We start from the raw sequence: 12,494 nt of genomic DNA, 5'->3' as shown, positions 1-12,494 counted from the left end.
CCACAGGCTGCTGCAGGTGGTGGGTGGCAGTGGGGGTGTGTTTCAGAGTAATCAAAAGGGGGTCTGAATTATTTCCCAAAAAATTAAAATCAAGATATTTTATATATAAATATCCAGATCAATGACCTCTCTTTAAAGATTGGAACCTATACCAAATCTGGGTTTAGCCACAGTCAGGGGCAACCAGACAGGTTCCTGCCCTCAGGAAAGGGCTGGTCCTGATTCACTATCAGCATTACCTTGTTTGAACCCTGTGGACTTCAAGAGAGGAAAACCGGCAGACAGACATTCAGAAATATTTTTCAGGCCCATAGCTAAGTTATTCCACCCTCAGCTATAGGGCAGGTTTGTGACTGCAATATCTCTTACTGTATGTAAAACGTTTACAATGAAGCACCTTACATCTCAAAGGGTGCCACTGCGTAATGGTTTTACGTTCTTTCCATCCTCCCTACTCTCTACCATTTCTTTCTCTCTGTTCATTCTTCTCTCTTGGAGCATAGAATGGGGAAAAAGCTATGTCCCAGCTTGCACATAAAAACACAAATATACGCATTTCTATGTATGTGGATGATATGGGTGAGACGTAAAATACATACATGTGTACAAGTAATCCAGGAGAGGTCAGGTGGGAGAATTATGGTTGACACCCTACTCTGTCATGGCCCAGGGGGGAAAACCCTTCTCTCCTAGCTCCAAGCCCCTTTGTTTCATCCCAAACTGTACCTCGAAGCCCTTCAAGCCTCCTTTCTAGAACCGCTCTTATTCAAAAACTTCAGCTCCCAGGGCACTTACTGAGAACAGTAACTTAAACTTCTCATTGCCTTTAAAGGAGGAAGTGCTTTTTATTTAGATGCACCATAAGAGGAACATCGCCTTCAGTATTCCAACAAAACAACACACAATGGAGGCAAAAATATGTTCCAGAGAAATGTCAATACATCTTATTATAGTCATCCCGTGGTAGCATGGGATTGAGATGATTAAATTCACAGCTCCAATAAACAGCGCGCAAATTACTTCTTGAAGGGAGAGGCATAATAATACCTGGAGCGTAAAAAGAGGAGATGAAGTTTAATTAAGTGTTGCCCACTGAAATCATACTGAAAAAGCATGATGAAAGGGGAAATCAGAAAGACTAGAGCCTGCCCAAGGATGAGAGGGACAGACTGTCAAGTATAGAAGTCACTGCGTGTGCACCTTTCATATACAGTGCGCATATTATAATGCATGTGTAATACATGATCTATCATGGAAGCATATTATCGGTATAACAGACCTATATGCCTAAGTTAACCCTAGCACAAATCAACCTTCTATATTTAAATATTTGCTGTTTTTAATTTTTTAATATCACTATGGTATCCACAGAGAACAATTCAAACCCCAAATAGGACTGGCATGCCTTTTGTAGTTAACATGAATGGATATAGATACCTTCAACACATCTGGTATTTATCCATTAACCATATAAAATCAGTGATTTTAAGAGCAGGTCCCCAATTAAAATTTACATCTTCAATCTTCATGAGTTGAGAAAGAAAAAGAGAAATCCATCTTTGAGACTAAATATTATGATAAATGCTTTAAAATACAGTTTTTAAATGTAATATGTTTAGTGGGTTTTGGGGTTTTTTTGTTGGTTTTTTGGTCAAAATGTGGAAACTCCAGTGTCTTGTCTGACATAGCCTTTTTAAGCTATTTTTCACAATGCTCAAGCCCATCAAAAGATCCTTTCAAGAAAGGGTATATCGATAACCAGTGCAGGTATGTATCAGTCCTTTGCTTCCCTGCATCCAAGTCCACGTGCTCCCTCTTCTGAGTTACACTGTGCTTAGTAATTGTTCAATGAAGGCAAATTGAGTCAATTCAGTCATTACGGAAAGGAAGACTTTCCCCTCATGGATGGCATTTCAAATGTTCAAGTCAGTTAAGAAGGGGTCTTTGTGGTGAAAGCTTCCATCAGTAACCTGAATGAATTAAACCATGTAAAATCACCATAACTATTTATCACTCACCAGAGTTATGGTCCTAGTGGTGATAGCAAACACTACACGTAACATGGACGATGTGCCAGACATTTTTCTAATTACCTTAGCAGGTGTCAACAGTTTAATCTGGAAGCAACCTGCATAAGAGTGAATGATAACAGGATCTTCTTTTTAATGATAACGAACAAAACACTCAGATGTTACATTACTTGCCCAAAATCCCTGGGCCAGTATGTGACATCACCCGGATTTAGAAGGAGCCAATCTACCTCTGGAATTTCTTCTCTTAATTGTGTGCCAAGTTTTATGATAGGATCTCAACATATATGATCACACTTACTCCTCATAGCCACTCACATATATTAGTCACATTTATAGGTGAGGAAACAGATTCCAGTATGATGCCCAAGGCTTCCCTGGAAGCAAACAAGTCTTGAAGCCAGGATTTGCAGCTGTGTCCACCTAAAATATAGGATCCACAGGCTTTGTACTTTGTTGAAGTATTTCTATGAACATATGGAAAATAGATGTGGTGATTTCAGATTAAAAGCAAACATCATCACCTCATCTTTCTAGAACATACACTCATTCCACAATGGTGACCAAGTGGATGGCTCTATAGATGACCACATAACCTTGAAGCCCCAGTAAATGGAAAAAAATAGGTGATTTTTAAAAAATTCAAAATAGATTATACAATCTCTGAAACTGTTAAAACCTCATACTAGCCTTTAAATTTCAATTAAATCAGCTATATACCAATCACCCATATTTAGCAATTTAAGTTCTTATTCAAGAATTCCACCATCTCCACCTTGATTTCAAATCCTCCCTCTCTCTCTCTCTCTCTCTCTCTCGCTCTCTCTTCCTCCCTCCCTCCCTCCCCCCTTCCCTTTTTCTTGAAGCTGAGAGGTCACAGTTACAGTTCATTAGAATACTCAGGATCTGAAATGAGCTCTCAGACTACTGTAGTTACATTACAGTAGCAATAATAGAAATCAGGCGTCCCTTCACAGAAATTTTTTAAAAAATTGTTTCCCATATCCATCAAAAGCTACAACAAAAAAAAAACCCTCTTCTAACACTCACTGCCATCACAATAGCTGCCTTTGACAACTAAATGCCAAGTGATCAAAACAAATGTTAATTAGTACAGAGCATTTACTATTCATACAGACAGGCCATCATCTGTTAATTATCAGACCAATAACACAGTATTGATCACAATTTGTCAAGTTGGAAATAATGGAAACCAGTAAAAGAAGGAAGATTCTTTTGAGTAAACACTAGGCTTTCCCTTCAGAAATGCTTAACCAGCTATTCCATTGTGCGTTACCCTCTCTGTCAATAAATGCTTTTCATATAATTGTCTCTCTCTTGATTGTGGCTGGTGTTTAAAACAAAACTCATGTGATCTGGTGAGAACATATTAGGCTCAAATATCATTTTGGCAGCCCCTACCAAGGCATGATGGAAATAAGAGTGGATACATTGCAGAAGGAAATTGGTGCATCCTACCTATGTGCTTCACTTTACAATACTGTTAGTTAACATTCGTTTCTCATCCATTTAAAAAAAAACATTTACAGAAGGCCTGTTGTGTGCCTTCTGGATTTAATTATTCAGATAGATGCTTTTGTATTCTAAGTCTGAATGTACAATGCAAAGACACATAAAGCTTTTACCTTCACAGAAAGAGGCAAAACCCATTATTGTCTTTGCCTTAGATTCCTCAGTAAGGTCAGTTTTCAGTCTAAAGGAAAAAAAAAATTAGACCCTACTAGAATCTGAAATGCAGTCCTTAGTATAGTAGCCCTTCCTTAGTAATCACACCTTCTAAAACCTTCATAATAACCTTGCTAGGAAATGCAACACATAAGGACTCAAACCACTTAAAGGATGGAATTATGACTAAACTCACACAAATAAACTCTCACTACACCTATTGGGGTTCTCCAGCTATTCCAATATAATTTGTTTTGTCATGAGGACAACTCTATATCATAGGGGAAAATATTTTAGCCTTAAATGTAAGAGTTAAGATTGAAATACTCAGTTTTACCTTATTTCTGATCCTTTCCATTTTGGACAGTGGAGAAAAGACAAGGATAATTTCACATTTTAAGAAACTGGAAACTGACTCAACTTGCTGATAATTAGCATTGTCCCAGGGAATGGCCCCTTCACAGGGCAAGTGTTTTAAGTCTGTGTAATCTCAGCAGCTCATCTTAAAATTGGCTTTAAAACAGCTTTTCTGTGATAACCATATGTGCCCATTTTCTGCCTGAAGAATTTTCATAATTTTAAATCTCAGGAAAACACGAATCATAATGGGAATTGTAACATGACATCAGCTATAGCAATTCTTGGACAAAGGAGGAGAGCATAAAATAATTGCAATGGTTATCCAAGTTCTAGTTGGAGAACTGTCTGGCTAAATGGATTACCCTTTGACTCTTCACCTCTGAGACTGTAGTTGGATCCAAGTCCTGACCAGAGTGACTAAAAAATCATTGTGACCACTGATGTGAGAAAGGCCCATAGTGAAATTAGAATGGTAATCTCAGCCCAGCTGTTTCAGAGCCTTATTTTCAAATCCCCAAACCACTGCAAACAAGTACCCTCTGCAGAAGATCCACATAAAAACCATGTTTCTAGGAAAAAATAAAAAGGTTAAACACACACACACACACACATACACACACACAAGAATTACCCATATATGTTACTCAAATAAGATCTTGTTATAAAACATATGTACGTTGATTTTTTAAAAGTGCTTGGCTATTTAATCATTGGCATTCTTTGAAACTCTATGTTGTTAACTTAGTAATTCCTTTGTTATGACCAACTTAATGTTACTCCCACAATCAGACAAATTTAAATATTTAAACAATAATATTTTCATTTGTATGTGAATTCACTTCAACTCCAATAGAAAGAAAATCTAGAAATGTCAAACTGTAGGCAGCCTGACAGACCCAGCTATGAATGAGATGCAATCAGCTGACATCCAAAGACATACACAGAAACTTCCAGTAATGCTAAGGCCCTCCTTAAATGAAGGAGTTAATAGACTCAGCATGTTTCAAGAAAACTACCCTGTTAAATTACAAATTACAGCCAGCTCTGTTTCGTTTAGAGTGAATAATTCATTTGTGCCTTGAATTCTTTCTCTATATCTTATTTAAAACACTGCTTCCAACAACAGGTGTTTATCCATAAAAATGGCTCTCCTGATTCTGTTGGAGAAGGCTGGTTACTAGCAGAGGAAAAGGGAAAGATGTTGTGGCTTTTATGGTCCAAGCCAGGTCCCCTCTAACAAGACTCCAAAAACAAATACCCTTGCAAAACCTATTATTACACCAGGGAAAACAAGACCCATTCCATCAAAAATAAATCTGAAGCATCCAAATAACGTCACATTCGTTTTTCATAGTGAATTATTTGCAATGTCCCTGCCTCATCATTTCTAACCATATGAGCAGCCAGGCTCTTGCCTTGACAATTGTACTGTTTACTACCAACTTCCTGCAAGAATCCAAGCTTCATATAAAGTGACAAAAATAAAACCAACCACTCCCATTTTCTGTAGATGACATTATGGGTTCCCTTATTTCAACTTCCATGTTTGATTTAAGTTTATTAGAGAATTATTAGCAAACCTGAAACACTAAATCATAGCAGTAATATAGAAGAGAAATTGCAAAACTAGTTGGCAAGCCCTGTATATCAGGAAGATTTTCAAGTATTGCTCCTTTCAAGACGCCTGATTAGGAGACTGTGATTGCAATCACTAATTCTTTTCTCAAGGGTCATAGGATTGTTCGAATGGGCTAGAAATTACAATTACAAAGCAAAATGAGGGATGCCGGCTGATGGTCCTTTTTCTGACATCCAATCCTCTTTTTAAGTACGCTGCATTCCAATAATTGCTTTTCATCAGTTCTCTATTTAATAGTAATATTTTATGGTTTTGCATTTTCATTGAAAAATCTCATTAGCCCACAAAATGTTTGACTGTGAGTTTTCACATCATTGAAAGCCTTGCTTTCTGCTTCCAAGTCTCAAGGCTTCAGAAAACGTTTAAGCACTTGGGGCCGTGTGTGTTTCTTTTTGCAGCCACAGGTTCACTTGCAAGGTTATAGGTCTTGGCTCTTAATACACTCCTGACGTAATTCCTCACCTTTAGCAGCCCTTTGCTTCACAAATACAGAAAATGAATGAATGACAATAAGCCCCTCTAAATTCTTTTGATGGCTATACTACAGAGCCAAAAGTAATGGATAAAACAGTAAGTAAATGAATGAATGAATGAATGAATCAATCAATCAACAAAGAAGCAGTGATTTGGGATACTTTTTTTTTCTGTAATGGCTAGGGAAGGAAAAGAGAGAACAAACTGTTTAATAGTGATTCTAATCATGGATTATTGACTGGGCAACTAACAGACTGTTTAGGAGGACAGAGAGTAAGGACTAGAGAGAACAGAATAAAAGAAACAGGTTTTCAAAGGTTATGACTGCTGAGATCTATTCAGCAGCATTGTCTTGCTAAGCTACCAAGGAAAATGAAGTTTATTTTCTCTGTCACATAGGCTCATAGCACTCCTCTCTGGATTAATAAGCTATAATGAGCACAGTAGCATTTTTTAAAAAATAAATTAGCCTTTGGAGACTCTCTCAAATATACTCTATGTTCCTCTGACCAACCTGTGTCATCCCTAGATATATTATACTCTACAATGACATTGCCATCATAAAAACACAGTTAAACTGGGGAGATGGCAGACTCTGGGGGCTGGAGTCAAATGTCTTGGCTCCAGCCTGCTTCCACTACTTGCCAGCTGTGTAATACAGAGCAAACTCTTTTGCTGTGCCTCAGCTTCTTCATCTCTACAATAGGAATTTTTAATATCTCCCTAAAGGGTGATGGTCAAGATTGAAAGTTATGGTCTGGGGTTGTAGCTCAGTGGTAGAGGCACTACCACTTGCTTAGCACATGTGAGGCACTTAGTTTGATTCTTAGCATGACATAAAAATGAACAAAATAAAGGTATGTGTCCACCTACAACTAAAAATATTTTTTTTAAAAGATTGAGAGTTATTTAAGTGCTTAAAATGTTATATCTGTCACAGAGGCAAGGTTCAGTATTTACTCATTAAAATCACTGTTACTATGTTATTGTTTGCTTTGGTACCAGGGACTGAACTCAGGGGTCTCAACCACTGAGCCATATCCTCAGCCGTATTTTGTATTTTTTTTTATTTAGACACAGGGTCTCACTGAGTTGCTTAGTACTTTGCTGTTGCTGAGGCTGGCTTTGACCTCGAGATCCTCCTGCCTCAGCCTCCCAAGCTACTGGGATTACAGGCGTGAGCCAGACAGATACATAGTAAAAGCCAATTTGAATTCATAAAATAGCACACACAAATAATAAAAAATATTTCTCCTCTTTCCTTTTCTTTTAAATAAAATTCCTTGAGAATATAGTGCATATTCACTGGTCCCAATTTTTCTCTTGAATCCACTCCAATCACTCTTCTGCAACTACCTCCGTTAAAACTGGTTTCATCAAAGTCACCAATGGTCCCCACACTGCTCGTGCCAAGGGTCAATTCGGAGTTCTCATCTCATTTCTGCATCACCACACCTGGAAGAGTGGTCACTTCCCATCCTTAAAACCTTTCCTTTCCCTGCTTGCAAGTCATCACCCTCCTGTTTGTCTGATTTTGTGCTCCTCTCCCACCCAACATTGGAATGCGGAGGCTCAGATCTTTTTTTTTTGGGGGGGGGGGGCTCAGATCTTGCACCTCATCTTTTTTCTACGTATGCTTATCCTAGGTGACCTCATCCTGACTCATGGCTTTCAATGCCATCTGCATGCAGATGTGTCCCAGATCCTTCCTCTGAACTCTAGAGCTAGACATCCCAAATGCAACACTCTTCCAGCTGAATGCCCATCTTCCCCCTAAAACGATCCCAGGGAAAATGGTAACTCTGTCCTTCCTTACAGGTGTCCAAAACATTTAGAACATCTTGACTTCTCCTAGTTGGCTCCACCTTTAAAACTTATCCAGAATCCAAACACCTGCAGCCTTCTTTACTCCCTCAAGCTTCTTCCACTGACTGCCTAGGTTACTGCAAGAGCTCCTGAAAATTCTCCCTTACTTTTATCCTTGTCTGGCTTTATTCTCATGCATCAGTCAAAGTGATCCCATTAATATAAGTGAGACAACTTCATGCTTCTGCTCAAAATCCTCCAGTGCCTCCCATTCCCGCTAGAGGAAGAGCCCATGTTTTGTGCCTGGCATGACCCCCCCAAGGCCTTCCCGCTGCCCTTTCTCTTTGTCTCCCTCTCATTCATGCTGCTCCAGTCACACAGGTTTCCCTGCTACTTCTTCATATATATATATATATATATATATATATATATATATATATATATATATTTAGTTCTTGGCGGACACAACATCTTTGTTTGTATGTGGTGCTGAGGATCGAACCCGGGCCGCATGCATGCCAGGCAAGCGCGCTACCGCTTGAGCCACATCCCCAGCCCTTCCCTGCTACTTCTTAAAGACACAAGGCACACCATGTCTCCACATCTTGGTCCCTGTTGTTGCCCCTGCCTGGAATGTTCGATCGTCAGCCACCCACATGGTTTGCAATTTCCGTGAGGACTTTCATCTAACTCACCTTCTTTTAGGGACTCCTCTCCACAGGCTATTTTATCTAAAATTGCAAACCCCTTCCTGGCTTTGCCTTCTCCTGTTCCTACTTTTTATTCTTTATCATTAATCACTTCGAAAAACATGATATGATTTACCTTGCTTATTCTTTGTTTCCCAACTAGAGAGTACAAGATCCATAAAAAGTAGAATTTTTATGTATTTTATTCAACATTGAATCTCTGGCACTCATAAACATTCCTGGCCCGTGATGTGACATCAGTTAGTGTCTGTGAACCAACTCCTCCACCAAGACACTTGAGAATATTCTGCAAGGTCAATCTTGCGTGGCTAGTAGTAAAAATAAAGAAAAAAAAATCTTTATTTTGGGCTAAGTTACATCCTCTCCCCCAAATTTATATGTTTGAGTCCTAACTCTTAATGTAACTATATTTGGAAATGAGATTTGTAAAGAGGTAACTAAAATTAAAAGAGATCATAAGGGTGGGGCCCTAATTCAATATGTCTGGTATCCCTATAAGAAGACAACAAAATATCAGGGATGTAAAGGCCACACCTGAGGACACAGTAAAAAGGTGTCCATCTACAATCCACGAAGAGAGGCCTCAGAAGAAACCAAACCTACCAGCAACTTCACTGCAGATTCCTAAACTCTCAAACTGTGGAAAAATTAATTGCTGTTGTTCACAGTCCATGATATTTTGTTTCTGTAACCCTAGCAGACGAATACAGCCTTGTGCAAAGTTATTTTTATTTATTTATTTATTTGTTTATTTATTTATTTATTTTGCAAAAGTTATTTTAAAGAGCACTTTCTGTTATTCATTTTAAAATAAAACACAGGTATAGATAATCCCACAAAACAAAGAGATCACTTAATGAATGTATTAAAAGCCAACATCTTGCAGAACAGCACACATAAAGAGATTTGCCACAATCCTGACTTTATAGAAATCAAGTCGTTCAGTTTCTTTACAGTTTTGTCACTGTAGCAAGATTTCCAGACACTGCAGTTTAGACCTGCCTGTCTTTCAGATCTGATGTGTTCTTCCTTCCCATAACTTTCTTTTCTTTACCTACTGAAGAGTCTGGTTCATTTGTTCTGTGCAGTTTACATAACTAGGCTGAAGTTCACTACTCTCTGTATTTCCTACAAATCAGCAGCAGTATCTAGAGGCCTGTCCAGAATCAGATCCTATCTCTTTGCCAGAAAAGTAGAAATTCTAATTTTCATGGATCTTGAACTCTCTAGTTGGGAAACAAAGAATAAGCAAGATAAAGCATATCATATTTTAGGCAGTGATAAAGAATAAAGAGTAGAAAGAGGAGGAGGCAAATCCTGAGAGGGGTTTGCAATTTTAGATAAAACAGCCCTGGGAGAGGAGAGTCTCTAAGAGAAGGTGAAGTAGACTGAAGACCCAGCAGAAATTGCAAACCATGTGAATCGCTGGGAGATGAACATTCCATTTGTTTTAGCTTTTCCATCGGGGAACACATGATGACTCTTGTCCCTCTTGTTGTGATGGTTCTACTCTTGACACTGGACTCCAGAGATACTGGGAACACGTTAAGTAGCTCAAAATGGTGCTACTAGAATTCTGTTATTTAATTCTGATCTATGGATTAGAATACTTGTATAAAGAGCCTCCCCACTACCACCATCACCAATTGGTTCTTACTGATGGAGCTCGTATAAAAAACTCAGAGAAATGCTATGTTCTTTCTATTTGCCAGTTTTCAAATCATACTTGATGCAATCAGTTTTTGTTGTTGTTGGTTTTTGTTTTAAACCATGAACTATTCTGAGACAGAAAGGCAGAATCTTTTCAAGAAGCCTGATGTTTTGGGTACAGGACTCCTTTTTTTAGCTGACACAACTAAGAGGATAATTGTTTCTTTCGTTCAGGGGCCTCACGTGAGCTTCAGAAGACAAATCTAAAAATATGAGCCAGTGCCAAAGCTTCTAGAAGTCCTACTATTGAAAACCACCATGGACGGAACAATGTCCCCCAAATGAGGTCACAGAGATGCTCTACTTGGCCAGGTTTATTCTCCATTGTCATTACTAGAATGAACTGAGTGTCTGCCTTGTGCTGGTCCTCAGAATAACAGGAAGAATAAGGCAATAGAATAGCTATTAGGAGTTTGGTGGGAAATCAAGATCAGACAGACAATTAGTTTCAATACCATGCAGCAAGGGCTGTGATAGAGGTACACTTAAAACATTATAAAAGCAATTTAGAAGGGTGCCTGTCTGTAGAGGGTGAATGCAGGGGAGACTCCTTGCAGGAGGACACATTTATGCTGGCTTTGAGGGATGAGCAGGAGTTTGCCAAGCAAATCAGGCAAGGAAAGGTTTTCCAGAGACAGGGAACAGACTTGTGAGGCCATGAACTGCTTAGAAAATGGCAATAGATCTCTGTACTTAGAACAAAATACATCTGAGGGCATATAAAGCAAAATGCAACTTAATAGGCAGGCAGGGGACAGGCCACAGAAGACACTGGACATTCTCCTAAGGACTTGAAATTTGAGCCTGAAAATGCAACGTTTTTGAGCAGGAAAATATATGAACCATTTGCAATTTTAGAAATGCTACTTTCTATTTATGTCAAAGTAAGTGAGGAGAGAGTTGTAGCTGGAGTCAGGGGGACCAATTAAGAGACTATTAACAAAGTCTAAGTGAAATTCAGGTGACAGGAAGAGGCAGTTTTAAAAATTAAATGCAAGTATAAAATAATAATAACGCCATTGGGTTCCTATACAGCGATTGCAGCCAAGTCAGGTACCGTCTGAGCCCTGTACTCTCTCCTGGAATCCTTAGGACCATTCCAGGCCACGTGCACCCTATTGGAGGTGAAGGCACTTAGGCAAGCAAAGGTTAAGGAATGTGTCTGGAAACACAGAGGTCTTTCCACAACAGAGTCTGGATTCAGGTTCAGGGCTTCTGCTCCAAAGTCCTTGCTCTTAATGCCAATACCACGTAAAAGTAAGAAGGGGTGGGTGAAAAGAGTCAAGAAGTGGCCACGTGTGGGTCAGGAGCCCAGGCCTGGGAACTGGGCTGACTCTGAGACTTCATCTGAAGCAGAATGCTGCTCTATCTCCCTGAACTTCAGTTTAAGCAATGATAAATATCTTAAAATATTTTTTGTAGGATTATTGTGAGGAATAAAATAATATATGCAAATTAGATGTGCAATGTCTGTTACAAAGAAAAAAATTCCTGTAAATTGTGGGTATTATTACTGTGGTTATTCAAAAATATTCCCTAAGTTCTCCATACAAGTGATGTTCCTTGATATAGGAAAAACCGGGTAGAGGCAGGGAGTAACAGAAGTGGGTGGTTTTTAGGGGGCAGAAGATGATCATTTCAGGCTATTTTTCCATTTGCAAAAAGCCTTTTTTGAAGCAGAAACCAAATTCTATTTCTTTTACTGCTCACAGTTTCTGGTAAATAATAGTTTCTCAAAAATGTGTATTAGGATTATAAATTTAATACCTAATAAAAAAAAACTAATATGATATAGAAGGAAAGAAGTAATTAGTTTATTTTATCTATAGCTAATCTGTTATCCTCAGTAGCTCTGTTCAGTGAGTTAATCATGGGAAACATTGAACTATTACATTCGTATCCAGCTGAAAGCTTAGTCTGATTACCTTTTAGGTTATGCTGAGTCCCTCTTTAAGAAAACAGTAATCTCGGCCTTTCACACTGTTTCTCTTCTTCTCCTGCCTCTTCTTTTCTCTTACTAAAATAGCATCCAGGTGGAGGCTTCAAATCAGGATAAAGCCGCCCAACACAGGACTCCCA

At 38.7% G+C, this 12,494-nt stretch overlaps 1 protein-coding gene across 1 annotated transcript in view; it reads right to left on the bottom strand.

Annotated features, from left to right (window-relative positions):
• Samd5 (sterile alpha motif domain containing 5) overlaps positions 1–12,494 on the bottom strand; it is a 392,050-nt gene that overhangs the window by 184,760 nt on the left and 194,796 nt on the right. The window lies entirely within an intron of this gene.

This window comes from Marmota monax, unplaced genomic scaffold (assembly GCF_021218885.2).
Source record: "Marmota monax isolate L192 unplaced genomic scaffold, Marmota_monax_Labrador192_F-V1.1 WCK01_AAM20220418_F8-fsc00114, whole genome shotgun sequence".
NCBI classification, from domain to species: Eukaryota; Metazoa; Chordata; class Mammalia; order Rodentia; family Sciuridae; genus Marmota; species Marmota monax.
The sequence above is the reverse complement of the archived record's forward strand: the minus strand, read 5'-3'. Positions and strand labels throughout refer to the sequence as shown.